Here is a 19105-nt window from a genome sequence, read left to right as displayed (position 1 = left end):
TTTTTCCAGTAGTCATGTATGGATGTGAGAGTTGGACTGTGAAGAAGGCTGAGCGCCGAAGAATTGATGCTTTTGAACTGTGGTGTTGGAGAAGACTCTTGAGAGTCCCTTGGACTGCAAGGAGATCCAACCAGTCCATTCTGAAGGAGATCAGCCCTGGGATTTCTTTGGAAGGAATGATGCTAAAGCTGAAACTCCAGGACTTTGGCCAACTCATGCGAAGAGTTGACTCATTGGAAAAGACTCTGATGCTGGGAGGGCTTGGGGGCAGGAGGAGAAGGGGACAACCGAGGATGAGATGGCTGGATGGCATCACTGACTCGATGGACGTGAGTCTGACTGAACTCCGGGAGTTGGTGATGGACAGGGAGGCCTGGCGTGCTGCGGTTCATGGGGTCGCAGAGAGTCGGACACGCCTGAGCGACTGAACTGAACTGAAAGCATGTTCTGGGGCTTCCCTGGTGACTCAGCGGTAGACAATCCGTCAGCCAATGCAGGAGACCCAAGTTTGATCCCTGGGTTGGGAAGATCCCCTGGAGGAAGAAATGGCAATGCGCTCCAGTGTTCTTGCCTGGAGAATTCCACGGACAGAGGAGCCTTGTGGGCTCCAGTCCATGTGGTCACAAAAAGCTGGACGTGACTTAGCAACTGAACAACAACAGAGCATTTTCTACAGTTAAAGAATTTTCTATGGTGTCCGTTTCCTGAATAGCTCAAGTGGTCCATGTGCAGGGACAACACCTACAGACATGCAGGCTGTCCACTGCACAAGGGCGCCCACCTGAGGGACGAGTGAGGACTAGAATGCAGTCTGCCTCCCACTCACCACACCATGTGCCCTTGGGGAAAATGGAACCAGGCGGTGCCTAGGGAGAAAATAACATAGATTCCAAGGGCCAACGTCTAGTGTATTTGTTGGCCAGCGGGGAGAGCCCAGCAAAGATGGTGAGTGGGTCACCCCAGCTGCCACTGCTGGGTCCTGACCATCCTAGAAGAGTGGGCCATAGCGGGCCTTTCTGCAGGTGTTGAAAAAATGCAGTGAAAAGAATGTCATCGAGAAGCACTTGCACATAGAGGGATGTATCCTCCCTTCCCTGGCCTCTGCTGAGACACAGACAGACAGACATACACACCCGACCAGGTGCCATCACACAGGCAGACACCTCCCCCCGGAGGACCCATGACACACAATTAGGCATGGCCAGTGGCCCCCTGGCACCCCACAGACTGGAGTCGGATGAGCTATTGTGTTTCCTACACCTGTGCCTATACACACGCACCTGTACACCTGTGCACACCCCCCTGCCCCAGCAGGCGTGCACACCCACACGCGCACTATCACTCTGGCCTGTGGAGGCAGGGTAGGAACACGCATGAGCTCTGAGTCTTGGCCTGAGCAGGTGTGTAGGCGTCTCCCGACCCCAAACGGGTGGCCAGTTGCATGCGACAGGCCTCAGGTTAGCTGCGCACAGTGGCCTTGTGCGCGGGGGTGGTGAGTGTTGCCATGGAGATGAGAGCTGGAGATGCCACGATGGGAAGCAGGCTCCATGTGGGCGGCCCTAGGGCATGGATTCACAGACTACAGGGACAGAGGGAGGGTGGGCATCCAAGGGTCTGGGCTAAGAGGAGGGCTCCCGGGGTCTGGTGCGGGTGGAGGGGGTCAAGGATGGCAGGACTAGCTGCCTGCATCTCAGGCCTTGGCTTGAGGTACTGAGCTTGTTAGCTGGTCTCTGGCCGGCTACACAGAACCAGACGATGAGCCCTCTTCCCTCACTGGCAGTTCTGGCTCGCCCACAGCTGAGGTGAAGCCCACAAGGAGGGCAGAGCAGGCACTTAGATGAGAAAGATAACTGGCTTCAGGAGAATAGCTGTATGGGGAAGGTTGTGGACAGACAGAAGTGGTGGACTCTGGCAGATTCGATATCTGTTTCCTGAGCCATCACTTGTGGGCCTGGGCAAAGTACATCACCTCTCTCATGGTCTGATGGTTGCAAGGGCCACGCAAGCTCTCAGTCCATGGGCTGGACCCTCAACCGACGGGCCAGTGTCTTACCTGCACACCCAATGGCTTCGTCTTTGCTTCTGGAAGAGGGGCTGTCTACCCTCTGCTTCTCTGTGGGGGAAAGTGGGGTCCAGACTGTCAGAACACTAGGTAGAGGCTGGCCTCATCACCAGAGAGACCAGGGTTCAGATCCTGCCTCTGCCCCTCAGCTGTGTGTCCTCGGGAAAGCCATGGACCTCTCTGAGCTTTACCAGCAAATGCCTCCGTCCTTAGCGGCTCAGCTGGGACCCCTGGGCCATCGGTCTGGCACCTGACCGAGTCTGACGCCTGACCTGTTGTGCTTCTCAGGCCTCTCAGCTTCTGCCAAGGGGGCCTGTGGGGCCCCCCAACCCCTGGGCCTTGGGTGAGGGCAAGTGTTGGAAGAAGGTGCAGGAGCCTGTGTCTAAAGTGAGGAGGGGGCTGGCAGATGGCAGTGCAAAGCCAGGGCAGGGGTGGCAGCCCTCTGCTTCCCCTCTCTGGGCCAGAAGGGTGGGACTGGACTCCCCATGCTAAAAGCCTGGGACCAGGGCACCCCTTCTTCCCCCAGCGAGGTCGTGGGGCCAAGCTGGCACCACTGGAAGCACCCTTGAATAGGGAGGTAGCGAGAAACCCAGTGGAAGCCACAGAAGGAGAAGGGTTGGCTCTGGGCTCAGAGGCCTGGGGAGACAGCGGTGGGGGATGTGCGATATGGGAGGAGGGTCAGCACCCACCACACTGACTGGCATCTATTGAGATTTCCGTGGAAATGTTTGCTTAGGCAGAAAAAACTCCATTGCCTTGGAAACCCAAAGTCTTCTCTGTCAAGCTGAGTCCCTTGATGGGAGAACAATCTCAGGGATGCCAAGAACGGCAAACTTAGGGGTTTGCCCTAACTTAGGGACCTTCCCAGGCAGGCCCCAGGGCGACCCACAACCCTGCCCCAGGGAGCAAGAGGGCCACAGCCCTTCACTTACTCACTCACTCATTCAATCAACATATACATGCTGGTCTCCGTCAGGCCCTGTGCTGGGCCCTGGGGTTGCAGAAATTCATCTAACATGGCCCCTGAACTCAAGGAGGACACGGTGTAATGGGGAGACAGGTGTGTATTGATAAATGAGAATGATTTAGTGGGTAAGGGCTTTCACAGGGCTATGGGAGAATGCTGTGTAAGTAAGTACAGAGGGAGGGTGGGAGAGCTACCTGAAGGAGATGACATTTTTGCTAGCCTGGGGCAGGGAGGCCACCCCAAGCAGAGGGAACAGAAGCATGGTCAAAGGCAGAGAGGACAGAAGCATGGTCTCAGGAGGTGGACGAGACTCACTCACATCCAAGGTGAGGCCGTGTGCTGCAGTGGTCAGTGCAAGAACCAGGCTGCCTGCCCTTGAACTCCAGCTGTGCCGCTTCCCAGCTGGATGACCTTGGGCAAGGTACTTCAATACTCACTGCCTAATTTCCTTATCTGTAAAATGGAGGTGGTAACACAACCCACCTTAGAGGGCTGTTATGGGATAAACACCTTGGAATGTGTAAAACACTGAGCAAGGCTGGCCCCTGTAATATTACTATTAATAATAGCTCTTCCCCACCCCACCCACCTGAGTTGCTCAGGGAAGGGCTGATCCTGAAGGCCAAGGGCACTGGATGAAGCGAGATGACCTCTTCATCTCTGGCTGGGCTCCTCCTGGAAGGCACTTGGGAAACCCAGCCCCCTGCCGGGCCCTCACCCATCCTACAGCAGAGGACACTGAGGTCCTCGGAGGGAACAGGGCTCGCCAGGACCCACAGCAAATTTGCAGCAGTGTGCTGGTGGGGTTAGCATTCACCGAATGAAAGGCTGTTATGTATCTGACCTGAATAAATAATTTATTCATGGATTTTAATAATTTAAAAGCCTTCATTTCATCGGCGTCTCATCAAAAATAGAAACTTTCTGCTTTTTTCATTCTATATTTCTTTTTAAAGTAGCACACGGGAACAGGAGCCAGAGCAACGGCTTTTGAAGGTTTTGTGGCAGCCGACCCTGGACAGGTCACAAACCTGCACCTCTGTCTGGACAGGAGGCAAGTGGCCTTTGCTTCAAGCCTCCCCACTTCCCTTCGCTTTCGTCAGTGCCCACCTGTCCTTGGGTCTGCTGCATGAGGGGACAGAGGTTGCTGGAGGAGCTGGGCCAGAGCCCCGGGACCCTGGGTGCTGTGGACAGCAGGCAATGGCCAGACCCCCATCCCCCATCCCGTGTCTGTGCCCAGACCTGGGCTCACAAGCGATAGCAATGTCTGTCCCTGAGTAGGGGCGGGGCGGGGGGAGCTTAGAGAAAAGGTTGAGGAACCAGGTGGACAAAGATGCATAGAGGGAGGGAGCACTGGGGGAGGGGAGGCCTCCTCTCCCCCTGGGGGGTCTCGGGGCTTCTCTGAGCCCCAACACTTGAGCAGCTGGGGGCTCTGCCTGCCCCAGGACAGCCTCACCTGGTTTCCCTGTGACCTTGCAAAGCACAGCTCCCCAGAACCAGCGTCTTCCAGGGAAGCTGGCCAGGGCGATGTATCGGCACAGGCCCAGTCAGTCTTGCAGACCCTCTCAGCTGCCGTCAGCACGGGTTTTCCCTGCTCACCCCATGGCTGTCCCTGTCTGTTCCCCTCCCTGGAGCTTCCTTCAAAGGGTAACCACAGCTCAAGGTCTCCTCGCAAATGGGAATGCACCCCCAGCCAGCCCCCACTCCCTCTCCCAGCCTTCAACTCAGACTCATAGCATCTGCATCTCCGAAGGTTGTCACGCCCCGAGCCTTTGTCCAGGCCTGAACATCATGCTCCATCTCGTTCGGCTTTTGGGGTCTTGGTACAATAACTCTTAACACAGCAACCTCTGGGGGAGCTTGGAAGCCTTCAATGCTTTCTATCAAATTAACCCCGCTGACCCTAAGCCTGCCTAGTGAATGTGTGTGAAGTCACGCAGTCATGTCTGATTCTTTGTGACCCCATGGACTGTAGCCTGCCAGGCTCCTCTGTCCATGGGATTTTCCAGGCAAGGGTACTGGAGTGGGTTTTCATCTCCTTCTCCAGGGGATCTTCCTGACCCAGGGATCGAACCTGGGTCTCCCGCACTGCAGGCAGACTCTTTACCACCTGAGCCACCAGGGAAGCCGCACTATCCTAGTAAGTGAATAGTATTTATTATTGAGTAACTTTCACGAAGGGCTTCCCAGGTGACACTGAAAGTGAAAGTGAATGTCACTCAGTCATGTCCAACTCTTTGCAACCCCATGGACTATGGAGTTTATGGAATTCTCCAGGACAGAATACTGGAGTGGGTAGCCTTTCTGTTCTCCAGGGGGATCTTCCCTACCCAGGGATCGAACCCACATTGCAGGTGGCTTCTTTACCAGCTGAGCCAAAAGGGGAAGCCCAAGAATACTGGAGTGGGTAGCCTATCCCTTCTCCAGCAGATCTTCTTGACCCAGGCATTGAACTGGGGTCACCAGCATCGCATGCAGTTTCTTTAACAGGTGGCCCTAGTGGTAAAGAACTTGCCTGCTAGTGCAGTAGATGTAAAAGATGCCGGTTTGATTTCTGGATTGGGAAGATCCCCTGGAGGAGGAAAGGGCAATCCACTCCAGTATTCCTGCCTGGAGAATTCCACGGACAGAGGAACCTACAGTCCACGGGGTCGCAAAGAGTCAGACACGACTGAAGTGACTTAGCACATTAGCCTCCAGGGATGTGTTCATTTCTTTAACACAATTTCCTCTCTTTAAGTATTTAAGTACTTGTTGTTGTTTACTTGCTAAGATCATGGGATTTCCCAGGCAAGAATACTGGAGTGGATGGCCATTTCCTTCTCCAGGGCGTCTTCCTGACCCAGAGATCAAACCTGAGTCTCTTATGTATCCTGCGTTGGCAGGCAGGTTCTTTACCACTAGCACCACTGGGGAATCCCCATGTACGCCCTTAGGTTCTGCCATTTCTTTGGGCCTTCATTTTCCTGTGAGGCCCCCGTGAACAGGTACAAGTCTGCATGCTTTTCTGCGGTCTCTCTTTTCTTAGGTCAGTTTAATCCTCAGGCCCAGGGGAAGACCTCGGAGGGGAGAGGTCAAGCCCTGCCTCCCACATAGGGGAACAACCAGACGGTACGGGGTGAACATGTGAGGTGTGTGCCAAGTCGCTTCAGTCATGTCCAACTCTGTGACCCCAAGGACTGTAACACGTGGCACTTGTGAAAGCCCAGGAGTGGCATGCATCTTGGCCCCAGACTGAGCAGAGAAGAAGCAGACACAAACCTCCAGCCCCAGAAGTCATGCAGGCTGAGTGGGGGCTGATGAGCAGTTCACCACCCCCGCCTGCCCACTTCGCTTAGTCCACCCACTGCCTGAACCCTGTAGACGGCAGGTCTCTGGCCCGTGGTGGATGGTCAGGAGACAAGGAGGGGCAGTGTTGGAACTGGAGGGTGGGGTTCTTGGAAGATGACTAAGGCACCCCCAGAATGTACCTCAGTCTTTAATAAAGGCCACAAACAAGGCTATGCCATCTGGGATGATGGCTTCTACGTGGCATTGCTGTCAGCAAGCCAGACCTGCCGTAACACCAAGCCCCTAAAAGGCAACCAGAACTCCCGCCAAGTTCAATTCCAGCATCTCCAATAAATGACACGAACTTTGGGCGATCAGCTCTCCTGAAGGGACTCATTTCCTCCTCCGGACAATGAAGACCGGTGGGTTTTCCCTTTGGATCTGAAACACCCCATTTTTAGGATGTCAGTCTAATACCGCTGTTAAAAAATAATCTCCTCAAATGGCAAGATTCTCCCCCATTAAGTCCTTATAGAGTATAAAAAGAAAATTAGCCAGGCAAGCACGGAAATCCTGTTTTTAGGACACATTTCCTTTGGGTTATAAATAAGCAGATCTTAGCGGAAGGGCGCCTCGAAGCTGGATCTGTGAGGTCCGGCTGCTTTGCCCTTCACCTGGGCACACACATTTCTGGTAGAAGGGACATGACAGGCCCCTGGGGAGACAACATTCCTGTTGACAGTTGTTGCCAAGGGAACATCAGGCCAGGTGACACACAGGTAGAAAAAGCTGGCTCTTCTTGTTCACCTTGGAAAGCACTGGGAAGCTGATTACATTTTCTTAGAATTACAGATGGGTCCCGAGAAGCCCATCCTTCTCCTCAAGCAGCTCACGACTCAGAGCTGGACTGGAAACAGTGCTTGAGTCTGTGCCGTGGGCATGCATCATGAATTTCACAGGGTTCCCTGGGGAGGTTACTTGTCTGTTTCCCCGCCTGCAACACAAGGGGTTAAATCCAAGGAAAAGTCAGGGTTTCAGGGTGCCCCTCAGGAGACAGCCTGGGCAGGAAGCCCTGTGTGCTTAGTTGCTCAGCTGTGTCTGACTTTTTGCGACCCCATGGACTATAGCCCTCCAGGCTCCTCTGTCCAAGGGGATTCTCCAGGCAAGAATACTGGAGTAGGTGGCCATTTCCTTCTCCAGGGGATCTTCCCCACCCAGGGATCGAACCCAGGTTTCCTGCATTGCAGGCAGATTCTTTACCATCTGAGCCACCAGGGAAGCCCAAGAATACCGGAGTAGGTGGCCATTCCCTTCTCCAGGGGATCTTCCCGATCGGGGAATTGAACCAGGTCTCCTGCATTGCAGGCGTAGTCTTTACCAGCTGAACTACCAGGGAAGCCCACTCTCATCCACTTTTTTCCCCAGAATGTAGAAATAGATTTATTTTTCACACGTTTGCATCTGGGCATGTCCAAGTTCAATTACGAGTTAAGTAAGGGCAGACATTTTGTTTCAATCAAAATGCAATATTTACCCCATCTAACGCTGGAGGGTCAAACGAAGTGGAAATAATATATATCATAATGCTTATGTTAGAATCATCCATCTTTGAAGAACCCTGTCTTAGGAAACATAATTTTATTACATTTCAATAAGAGCAGGTGTGGTGTCAATTAAAACAAGAGTAACTAAAAAATGTTGACCAAAATTTCTCTCATAGGAGAGAAAATGGGCAAACATCTCTGGGGTGGTGGGGTGACTGCTGCAAATGCAGAATCACCCCCGGGTTGACCCGGCTCCTCCAACCCAGGAGGCTCAGTGACCTCCTCCCTGGGGGTCTCTGCCCAGGGCCTCTGCCTCCACAACTTGTGTCCGCATCACCCCCTGCCTCTCACTCGCCGGGCTTCCCCCCAGTGGGAAGAGCAGGTGCCCACAATTTTCAAAGAGGAGACAGAGGATTCTGTCCGAAGTGGTCGGCTCCTTTCAGTCCCTTCCCTTGGTTCCTGCCTTCTCCTGCAGGAGCCGCTCCAGTGATGTGTGGCTGATGTTTCCATCCACGTGGGGGAGATTCTTCTGCACCTCTGAGCAGCACATCTCCTCCACTGCCTCCCTCCTCCCCATCAGCCTCCCTCCTCCTCTACGGCCTCCCTGCTCCTCCACGATCTCCCTCTTCCCCCACGGCCTCCCTCCTCCCCCACGGCCTCCCTGCTCCTCTATGGCCTCCCTGCTCCTCCAAGGCCTCCCTCCTCCCCCACCGCCTTTCTCCTCCTCCAAGGTCCCTCTCCTCCTCCAACATCTCTCTCCTCCTCCTCCACAGCCTCCCTCCTCCTCCTCCACCATGATCCCCTCCTCCACCACGACCTCTCTCTTCCTCCACGACCTTTCTGAGAAGCCCCATGAGTGGCTGGTGAGGTGGTTAAGGCAGCATGTGAACTCTCCAGACAGCTCCTGCATCTCACGTCCAGCTGAGGGGTTCACATCCAGCTGAGGGGTTCACGTCCAGCTGAGGGGTTCACATCCAGCTGAGGGGTTTCAGGCTGCAGATTGCTCTCTCACCTTGGAGGCTTCTCATCCAAACTATAAGCACTTTGCTCATCTGCTTTTCCTCACAGAATGTCTCCTGTATATTCCTCGCTTTCCTCCTTGGAGCCTTTGGAAGGAGAGAGCAGTGGGCCCTCTGCATAGAGAACAAAAGCTCCACATGTCTGGGCTTGAAGCCTCCTTCTACACCTGGATGCCCCCCTGGGAAACAAGAACACAGGGCCCCCCTCCTTCCCTCCCGTGAACCCTCAAGTTCATTGCAGCACTATTTACAATAGCCAAGGCATGGAAGTAACCTAAATGTCCATTGACAGATGAATGGATAAAGAAGATATGGTGTATATATATATACACACAATGGAGTATTACTCAGCCATTAAAATATAAAACGCCATTTGCAGCAGCATGGATGGAGCTAGAGATTATTGCACCAAGTGAAGTCAGAAAGAGAAAGACCAGTACCATATGATACACTTTTATGTAAAATCTAAACTATGACACAAACGGACTTATTTACAAAACAGAAACAGACTTACATAGGAAACAAACTTAACGCTTACCAGAGGGGAAAGGGGATGGGGGACGGATCAATTAGGAGTTTGGATGAGCAGGTACAAACTATTGCATGTAAAATAAATAAACAACAATATGGTCCTAACGTAGAGCATAGGGAACTATATTCAGAGTCCTGTAATAGATCATAATGGAAAAGAATATGAAAAGGAATTCACGTACGTATAACTGAATCACTTTGCTATACACCAGAAACTAACATAGCATTGTAAATCCATTAGTCTTCGATGAAAAATTAAATTGTAAAAGATCCATATTTTTTTCCATATTTTAACATCCCTGAAGTTAGAGTGTACCTTGTAATATAGAGGACTTCCTGATATTGGTGGCTCAGATGGTAAAGAATCTGCCTACAATGCAGGAGACACAGGTTCAATCCCTGGGTTGGGAAGATCCCCTGGAGAAGGCATTGGCTACCCACTCCCGTATTCTTGCCTGGAGAATTCCATGGACAGAGGAGCCTGGTGGGCTACAGTCATGGGGTCGGAAAGAGTCAGACACAACTGAGCAACTAACACACTTGGGCCTTCCCATGTGGCACTAGTAACAGAGTATCCGCCTGCTAATGTGGGAGACACAAGAGACTCCGGTTCCATCCCTGGTCAGGAAGATCTCCTAGAGGAGGAAATGGCAACCCACTCCAGTATTTGCCTAGAACATTCCAGGGACAGAGGAGCCTTGTGGGTTATAGTCCGTGGAGGGGCAGAGAGTCGGACACAACTAAGTGACTACGCAGCAGAGTGTAGCATAGAGTGTGTCATAGAGTGTGTCATAGAGTGTGTCATAGTTTGATCGCTGTGGAGTCCCTCCAGCTGGGGCCCTCTTCATGGGGTCAAGGAGATGCCCTCCCATAGCCACCCTCCTCCAGTTCCAAGGACTCTGTGGGCTTGCTCCAGAGGTCTGTTCTCCTGGAGCCCACCCAAGACAGGTGTTTGTGGGGGGAAGAGGAGGGTATGGGTAGGCTGGGTCAATCACGTGTGAGCCTGCTTGCGTGTGTCCTTCAAGTGTGCTACAGTGTGGATGGGAGCAGAAGGGGGCGGGTGAACCAGCTCCCTCACACCATCGTGCTTTGGTGCATAACTCCAAAGACACCAAAAATTCTGAATTTGAACCTGCTCTTGCAGGTCCTCATGAAGGCATATGTGGCAAGGTAAGAGGCTGGGACATATTTTATTTAATAATTTATGAACTTGTTGTATAACTTTATATCCGTGGAATTCTCCCTGCCAGAATACTGGGGTGGGGAGCCATTCTCTTCTCCAGGGCATCTTCCCCTCCCAGGGATCGAACCTGGGTCTCCCACATTGCAGGCAGATTCTTTACCATCTGAGCCACCAGGGAAGCCCCAATAGTTTATGAACTTGATGTATAACTTTAAAATATTTAGACATGCGGCATGTGGACATCTGGTTTCCCCAGGGCCAGATGGTCTTAGGGTGAGGTCTGGAAAGTCTTTTTCTCTGAAAACATCAGCCCTGGAATCTGCGCAGGTTGTACCCTTTCCCGGAACGCCTTCTCCCATTTATCTGCCTGGCCAGCACCAATTTTCCCTTTAAGTCTCAGCTCGGATTCCTGACTGTCCCCGGGCAGGCTTGGGCTCAGAGGGGCCTGTGCACTGCTGTCCTCAGCACCCACGGGTCAGTGGTGCCTGGGCTGTGTGGAGGCCTGACTGATAGAGGGAGCCAGGAGGCTCTGACCTTAGCCAACACTCCTGGAATTCCTAGGTCCTGGCATGGGTGCCGGCTGGGGAAGGCTCAGCGGGTGCCCACATCACCCTGCAATCCATTTGCCCCCTTAGCCCATCTGCTTAAGATGGACTGATCCTCAAACCACTATGTGCATGTGAATCACCTGGGCTCTGGTTAAAAAGCAGGTTCTGATTCTGGGGCTCGGGGTGGGGCCTGAGACTCTGCATTTCCAACCAGCTCCCCGTGGCTGCTGATGGTACTGGTTCGAGAAACCCCCTTGGAGTGGTGAGCCTGAAGAGTTCATCACTTCCAGACAGTCAAGTTCAATAGATGTGCTGCCTGTAGCCAATGCTTTCATGCAAACTGTGGACAATGCAACTCAGAAACCAGCCTGCAGCTGCTGCAGTAGGCCCGTGGGAGAATCCGGAGGGGCCATCCCAGAGAAGAGCAGTTCTGGGCCTTTGGGAATCACCTGAGGGTGCTTGGAATCCAGGGCACCAGCCTGTGGCTCCCAGGCCTGTGCATGGCTCTCAGTCATGGGCTTAGCTGAACCAGGGCTGGCCTGGTGTCCTGGGGTGGGGGACCTCTCTCTGAGCCTCTGCCCCATGGGCACTGTCTGCCATTAGAGTGAAAGAGGGAACACTTTGCAAAGAAAATAGGACAGATGTGAACAACACTTATCACATGCCACACACCCTTCCCTGTGCTTTCCCTGTGCCAGTGACTCTAATCCCCATGGCAACCCTCAGAGGTGGGCACTTGCCTTCTTATTAACTTCTTACTGATGGGGAAATTGAAGTCCCAAGAGAGGAACTGCCTAGGGTCACATGGTGCGGAAAGGCACGGGAGAGTCTGGCTCCAAAGCCCAAGTACTTAACCGGCTGGTCCCTGGCCTCTCTGGTATGAGGCTGGTTCAGATAGTGAGGAGTGGGCTTCCTCCTACCCCTTACCCCACAGCCCCAAGGCTCCTCTGCAGATATGGCCACAAATGTCTTCCTTGGCCCTGGGGCTCTGGCCACAGACAGGTCAGTCCTGGAGAGCACCCCAGGGCCCCTCCCACCCCTCCTGGGCATCTTTGGGCCTCCAGTGCTGCAACTGGCAGAATCTTCCTGGACCTGATGGTGCTGGCTCCTGGGAAAGGCTCCTATTCCCAGATTTGGAGCTGTCCTGTTTAAAACTAGCCCTATTTTGTGACCGGGAAGATCCCCTGGAACAGGAAATGGGAACCCACCTAGTATTCCTGCCTGGAAATTTCCAGTGACAGATGGGCCTGATGGGCTACCGTCCATGGGGTCACAAATAGCTGGACACAGCTGACACGCACACACACACACATACACACATTTGGTGACACCTTGAGTTCTCCCAACCTGAGCCGCTTCCTCACTGTACTGTCATGGTCTGTTTTCTCCGTGGTCTTCCCCTGTTAAACCACGCACTCTCAGAACCCAGCAGTCTTCCTCTTTTCTCTCATTTCCAGCTCTGCCTCTGGGGTGCCATAGGTGCTGAACTGAGTTGCATCCTGCAGGGGTGACGCGTTTGCAGATCCTGCCACCAGAGGGCAGGCGCGCCCAGCAGCAGGAGGTCAAGCCACAGGGAGCCGGCGGGGCTGGGTGGATCCCTGAGCGCCCAGAGACGGACCTCTGGACAGGAGAGGACCAGGTGAACCAGCTCCCTGCTTAGGACATCTCTGCACTTTCCCCTGCCACGTCCAGCCGCAGCTCCAGAGCCCCTCTTTTCTTTCTTTCCTGCCTCTTTCCCCTCCTTCTTTCTTCCCCTTTCAGTTTCCCTGGACGTTGTGTGCCTTCAGGCCGGACATTTTCCCCTCTTAAGTCTTAGTTTCCTCCTCTCAGCTGTTGTGGATTTCTCCTACCTGGGGACTCGGGACCCTCAGTGTAAGGCCACCCTTAGCCCAGACCAGCCCTTCCCCACCCCCTGCACCCTGCCCCCCTGGAGGAAGGAGGTCCAGGCTGAGGCAGAATGGTGGCCCCTTGTTGTAAGTGGCCTCCTCATCAAGCCTCCTGCTCCATCCCTGGCGGATGGTATCCCAAGGCCAGAGTCTGTGGTGCTGCCTGGGATGGGCTGCCGTGGCCAGACTAGGATGACCACCGTTTCTCCAGCCTGTGCTAGAATGCTCGCTGAATACCAGCTGGGCCTCCTCTGTTTATGAATAGACCAGAAGACAGGGATGGATAGATGGATGATGAGTGGATGGACGCATGGAGGAGAGAAATTCATGGCTTGCTTCAGAGCATTTGTTCAGTTCAGTTCAGTTCAGTCGCTCAGTCGTGTCCAACTGTTTGTGACCCAAAGGACTGCAGCATGCCAGGCCTCCCTGTCTATCACCAACTCCCAGAGTTTACTCAAACTCATGTCCATTAAGTTGGTGATGCCATCCAACCATCTCATCCTCTGTTGTCTCCTTCTCCTCCCGCCTTCAATCTGTCCCAGCATCAGGGCCTTTTCAAATGAGTCAGCTCTTCTCATCAGGTGGCCAAAATATTGGAACTTCAGCCTCAGCATCAGTCTTTCCAATGAATGTTCAGGACTGATTTCTTTCAGGATAGACTGGTTGGATCTCCTCGCAGTCCAAGGGACTCTTAAGAGTCTTCTCCAACACCACAGTTCAAAAGTATCAATTCTTCGGCACTCAGCTTTCTTTCTAGTCCAACTCTCACATCCATACATGACTCCTGGAAAAACCATAGCTTTGACTAGATGGACCTTTGTTGGCAAAGTAATGTCTCTGCTTTTTAATATGCTGTCTAGGTTGGTCATAATTTTCCTTCCAAGGAGCAAGCATCTTTTAACTTCATGGAATTTAATTTCAGAGCATTTGTAGCAAAGGGAGTTTCATAGTCACTGCTGGCACAGCTCTGAAAGCCTTCTCAAGTCTCTTGGAGTTTGGCTCCAAAGAGAGTCAGCTGAGAGCTTTGTCCCCCTTTCGAAGCTACTGTCCACTTGGGACTTCCCACTGGTGCTGGCCCTTACCACTTGGCTCTGGTCCGGGCTGTCCTGGGTACAGGGCGGGGTAAGGATTCCACTAACTGTGAAGGTTTACTCCTTCACCCCAAGTTGGCTGCAGCACCAGCTGGCCAGCTTCAGAGGTAGTCACTGGCCACAGGACCAGGTAGGGGGACCCCGGGATGCTCCAGGCCCAATTCCAGGGTCCTGAAGGCTGTGTGACCACCCACTGCCAGACATCCAAGCCGGATCCTGAACCTAGGTGATCCCTCAGCTCCCGCCCTCCCCTCACACCATCCTGTCTCTGGAGGAAGGGTTTCTGGGTGGGCCCGGAAATGAGATGTGTCATGATAGTCGGTTCCTGGTCTCCAGCTGAGCTCACGCTTTCTTACGTCTCTCCTGGTGCTGGGGCCACATGTAGGGACTTGCCCATTGCTGACCTAGATTTCCAGGCTCCTCCGTCAACACCTCCAGGGCAGGGCAAAGCATGGCTCCTCAGAGGCCCAATCAGAATCTGTGACCCATGTTGCAGAGACTCGACTGGCTGTAGGGGGACACCCACCAGCAGTGCACCTGGGGCTCAGTGGGCTGCTGGGTGCTTCCTTGTGTCAGCCTGGCTCGGCCCCTCTCCACAAGGCATGAGTGAACCCCACTAGGTGCCTCCCAGTGGGGAGGGGGTGGGCAGGACCCCAAGGAGGCATTTAGAGACACGAAATGAAAGAGCCTAGAAGGGACTCTGTGTGTCTCCAGGGCGGTTTCTTCCTTGTGGCTCTCAAACAGTCCCTACTGCTGGTGGTGGGGCGGGGTGGGGTGGGAGTGGGGAGGTGGGGTGGGGTGGCATGGAGGTGGGGGGTGGGGGTGTGACTCAGAGCCTCCCTGCCCACCCCACCCTCCCACACCACCCCCTGCCGACTTCTGCTGCAAGCTCCGCCTCTAGGCTCGACACACCCAATGCTCTCGAGTTGGCTGATCTTGTTGCCACCCGGCCTAGAAAATTCTGCCACTGGCTTGGGGCTCCGGTTGCTGAGTCAAGATGAAGCACACATCACGGGCTGTGTCAGAGGAGGCTGTAGGGAACCGCAGACCGCAGACCTCAGACCGCACAGCTGCGGCCCTGGCCCTGTCGGGGTTGCCTTCTACTCCCTCCCTGCTGCCCCCTCCCCACCATGGGCCACGATGCCTTCTGGCTTCTCTGGGTCCTTCTCTCCATGAGCCTGCAGTAGTTCAGAGAGCCCCACGTGATCAGTGCCCCCAAAGCAGGGCGGGGCCCCCGAAAGTCCATGACTGTCTCCACTTATTGGAGGTTTGTCAGGAGGGGCCACAATACCCGAACTGTATTCCTTGTAGATTTTTCCGAGATTACAGACACCTAATTAAAAGCCTTCTTCACAGAGAATTCCTAGACTCCCAAGCAGACCCAGGGGACCCAGTTTGAGGCACTTTCAGAGAGTGCCAGCTGTCCAAGGGCCGCCCTTCTCTGATTCTTCTTCCTCATCGAAGCTTCCTTTATTGGACATCCTTGCCTTGGTGATTTCTCAAAGACATCCCGGGCCCCATGGCTGGTCAGATACCGGGCTTCAAGCTTGGAGCTATATCTGGAGATGATAAGCTGGCCACCAGTAGAGGCCCCTCTGGGCAGAGGCTGGGATGCACCCAGGGCTGGGAGGCTGGCGGTCTCTGCCCTCTGCTGCAAGGTCATCACCCACTCTTCAAGGTTGTCTGCACACTGGTAGCTCACTGTTGGGAAGAGCTCAACTCAGGTCTCCTAGCAATGACTGCCTAGGGGTCCAGGCTGCACAGGGCGCTGAACCTGGCGGGGGCCTGGCCTGGGCTGGCGACTGGAAGGTCCATGTACTCAGGAGGGATGAAAAGAAGTTCTGACAGCTCGGGATATCTCCCTCACCACGGTCCTGGAAACACGGCCCTGGAAACACGGCCCTGGCTCCCTCCCCAATGCCAGGAGGCTGCTGCTCCCATTCTCAGGAGGTGCTGAGGATGAGGGGACTCAGAAGGCTGTAGAAACTGCTCCCAAGGCCTAGCCCAGAACTCTCTCCACACACACACACCACATGTGCAGACGTTTGGGCTGGATGGTGTGGAGCTCACCTGGCCCACATGTTCCCCATGAGAGAGGGCTGGCCCAGGCCCCGGGCTCCCTGGTGGCTGTCAGGGGCACCTGGGCCTCCTGGCTCCCAGCCAGACCTCTGGGCTTCAGAATCCACAGCTGAGACCTCTCTCTGAGAATCCGGCCATGACGTCAATCAGAGAACTCTCTCTGAGAATGTGACTGCAACACGCAGGTCACAGTAGAGGTGTAAGGACCAATTAAAAGAGGCAGGGCTGGACAGGGCTTCTCTCGGCCTCCCCTCCCTCTTTCTGACTGCCCCTACCGTGAGCTCCTCCATACGGGGCACCGTCTGGAGGGCCCACCTCACCTCCCCACTGTCTCCCGTCACTCCCTTGCATGCTAAAGGGACAGGCTCAGGGCTCAGCCAGTCCAGCCAGCTGCTGTTAGGATTCGAACTCTGAAGAGAGGGACGGAGCACCTGGGTGCTCCCAAGGGGCTGAGGGACAGCTGCCTGGCCCAGCTGCGTGGGCTCCAGTTGGATCTTTTGATTCCTGCTCCGAAGCCTCTCACTTTCCTGGCTGCTGCTGTGCCAGACCTGGTTATCCACCCTATTTTGAATTCAGTCTCTGTTATGGTTTGACTTATGTTTCCCTAAAATTCATACGTTGAAGTGGTAATCCCCAGATAATCTAACCTTAGTTAGAAATGGCGTCCTGGCAGATGGAATTAGTTAAGGTCATACCAGAGAAGGGTGAGATCCTAATCCAATATGATTAGGAGTGGTAGTGTCAGTCGATCAGTCATGTCCTACTTTTTGCAACTCCATGGACTGTAGCCCACCAGGCTCCTCTGGCCATGGGATTATCCAGGTAAGAAGATAGGAGTGAGTAGTCATCCCCTTCTGCAGGGGATCTTCCTGACCCAGGGACTGAACCCAGGTCTCCTGCACTGCAGGCAGATTCTTTACCATCTGGGCCATAGGGAAGCCCTGGTGCCATTATAAAAAGGGTGGATTTGGATACAGAGCTGCACAGATTGAGCATGAAGGGGCATCTACCAGCCAAAGAGACAAGCTTGGAACAGATCTTTCCTCATTGCTCTCGGAGGGAATCCACCCCGCTGACACCTTGACCTTGGCTGCCTGGCCTCCAGAATTTGCTAATAAAATGCAAGAAGAAAGATGTATGGAAGAAGGAATTCTCCTCAAGACATCAGCATAGAGATTCTGCCTGAGTTTCCAGTATTCCAGGCTGCCTTACAAATTTTGAACTTGCCAACCCCCAATCATGTGAGATAATTGCTCAAAATAAATCTTTTCTCTCACTGAGCCTTGGAGTCTCTGTTTCCCTGGAGAACCCTAATATAGTCTCACACATATTCTTCCAATAAATTAACTTTGCTTACGTTAACCTAAGCTTCATTTCTTGCAAATAAAAAAATCCTGATATAATAAAATAAAATATTTTCCCATTTTGATTGAATTTTTAAAGGCAGCTTGATAAAGTGCCCATCAGAGGGCTAAGAGCTTATTCAAGCATGGGAATAGGAGAGGAGAAACACAGACCAACAGTGGCCACATCCCTCCAAATAGAGTCCAGGGAACATGGTTAGTGAAACTCGAGACTATTTGTGTGGTTGGCAAAACCCTCCCCATCAGAGAGGGTGGACTCTGCCATCTAACATGGTCTCCTGCCATTGACTATCTGAGCAGTTCAATCCTCACATTCTGATTCCATCACACCAAGAGAACTTCTGCTTCCTAGAGAGAAAAATGCACTAATCACACCTATGCAAAATGTTGGTCCGTATGACATTCATTTTTAAAGTTTATTTTTAATTGAAGGATAATTGTTTTACAATCTTGTGTTGACCTATGTCTTCTCCCTCCCACCCCTCTAGGTTGCTACAGAACACCTCACTGAACTCCCTGTTTTATACAGCAACTTGCCATTATCTATCTACTTTACATGTGGTAATGTGTATGTTTCAACGCTACTCTCTCAATTTGTCCCACCCTCTCCTTCCGCTGCTATGTCCAAAGTCTATTCTCTATGTCTGTGTCTCTATTACTGCCCTGCAAATAGGTTCATCAGTACCATTTTTCTAGATATGTGCTAATATACGATATTTGTTTTTCTCTTTCTGACTTACTTCACTCTGTATAACAGTCTCTAGATTCATCCATCTCAGTTCAATTGATTCAAATCCATTCCTTTTTATGGATGAGTAATATATTCCATTGAATATGTGTACCACAACTTCTTTCTCCGTTCCTCCATCCACCGACATCTAGGTTGCTTCCATGTCCTAGCCATCGTTGATAGTGCTGCAGTGAACACTGGGGTGAATGTCTTTTTCGGTTATGGTTTTCTCGGGGTACATGTTCACTAGTGGGATTTCTGGCTCACACGGTAGTTTTCTTCCTAGTTTTTTAAGAAATCTGCACACTGTTCTGCATGGGAACTGTGTCAATTTACATTCCCATTAACAGTGCAAGGGTTTCCCTGGTGGCTGAGACGGTAAAGCATCTGCCTGCAATGCAGGAGACCCAGGTTCAATCCCTGGGTTGGGAAGATCCCCTGGAGAAGAAATGGCAACCCACTCCAGTACTCTTGCCTGGAAAAATCCCATGGATGGAGGAGCCTGGTAGGCTATCGTCCATGCGGTCGCAAAGAGTCGGACACGACCGAGCGACTTCACTTTCTTTCACTTTCTAACAGTGCAAGAAGGGTTGACATTTTCTACATCAGTCACGTGAGCTCGGTCCTCGTGAGCCCTTCCCCCAGAGATGGATCCATCTTGGCCAGTTGCCGAGTCTGAGCCCGCAAGGCGGACTCCAGAGCCCTGGTGGGTAAACCCTGTGAATTTTGGAGGGCCAGGCCCTGCCGCAGCCTCTCTGGGAGGAGCGGGCCTGCCCTTTCCCAGCTGGGCCCTGCCCCACCCCAACCCCTCCTGTGCTGACTGTTGGCTGA

General features: G+C 53.1%; 1 non-coding gene across 1 annotated transcript; it reads left to right on the top strand.

Moving 5' to 3' along the window:
* Positions 1-18634: 18634 nt before the first annotated feature.
* Positions 18635-18706, top strand: TRNAC-GCA (transfer RNA cysteine (anticodon GCA)). The gene has a single exon. It is a non-coding gene; the product is annotated as a tRNA-Cys (tRNA).
* Positions 18707-19105: the final 399 nt, after the last annotated feature.

The sequence above is a fragment of the Budorcas taxicolor genome, chromosome 11 (genome assembly GCF_023091745.1).
Source record: "Budorcas taxicolor isolate Tak-1 chromosome 11, Takin1.1, whole genome shotgun sequence".
In the NCBI taxonomy this organism is placed as follows: Eukaryota; Metazoa; Chordata; class Mammalia; order Artiodactyla; family Bovidae; genus Budorcas; species Budorcas taxicolor.
The sequence above is the reverse complement of the archived record's forward strand: the minus strand, read 5'-3'. Positions and strand labels throughout refer to the sequence as shown.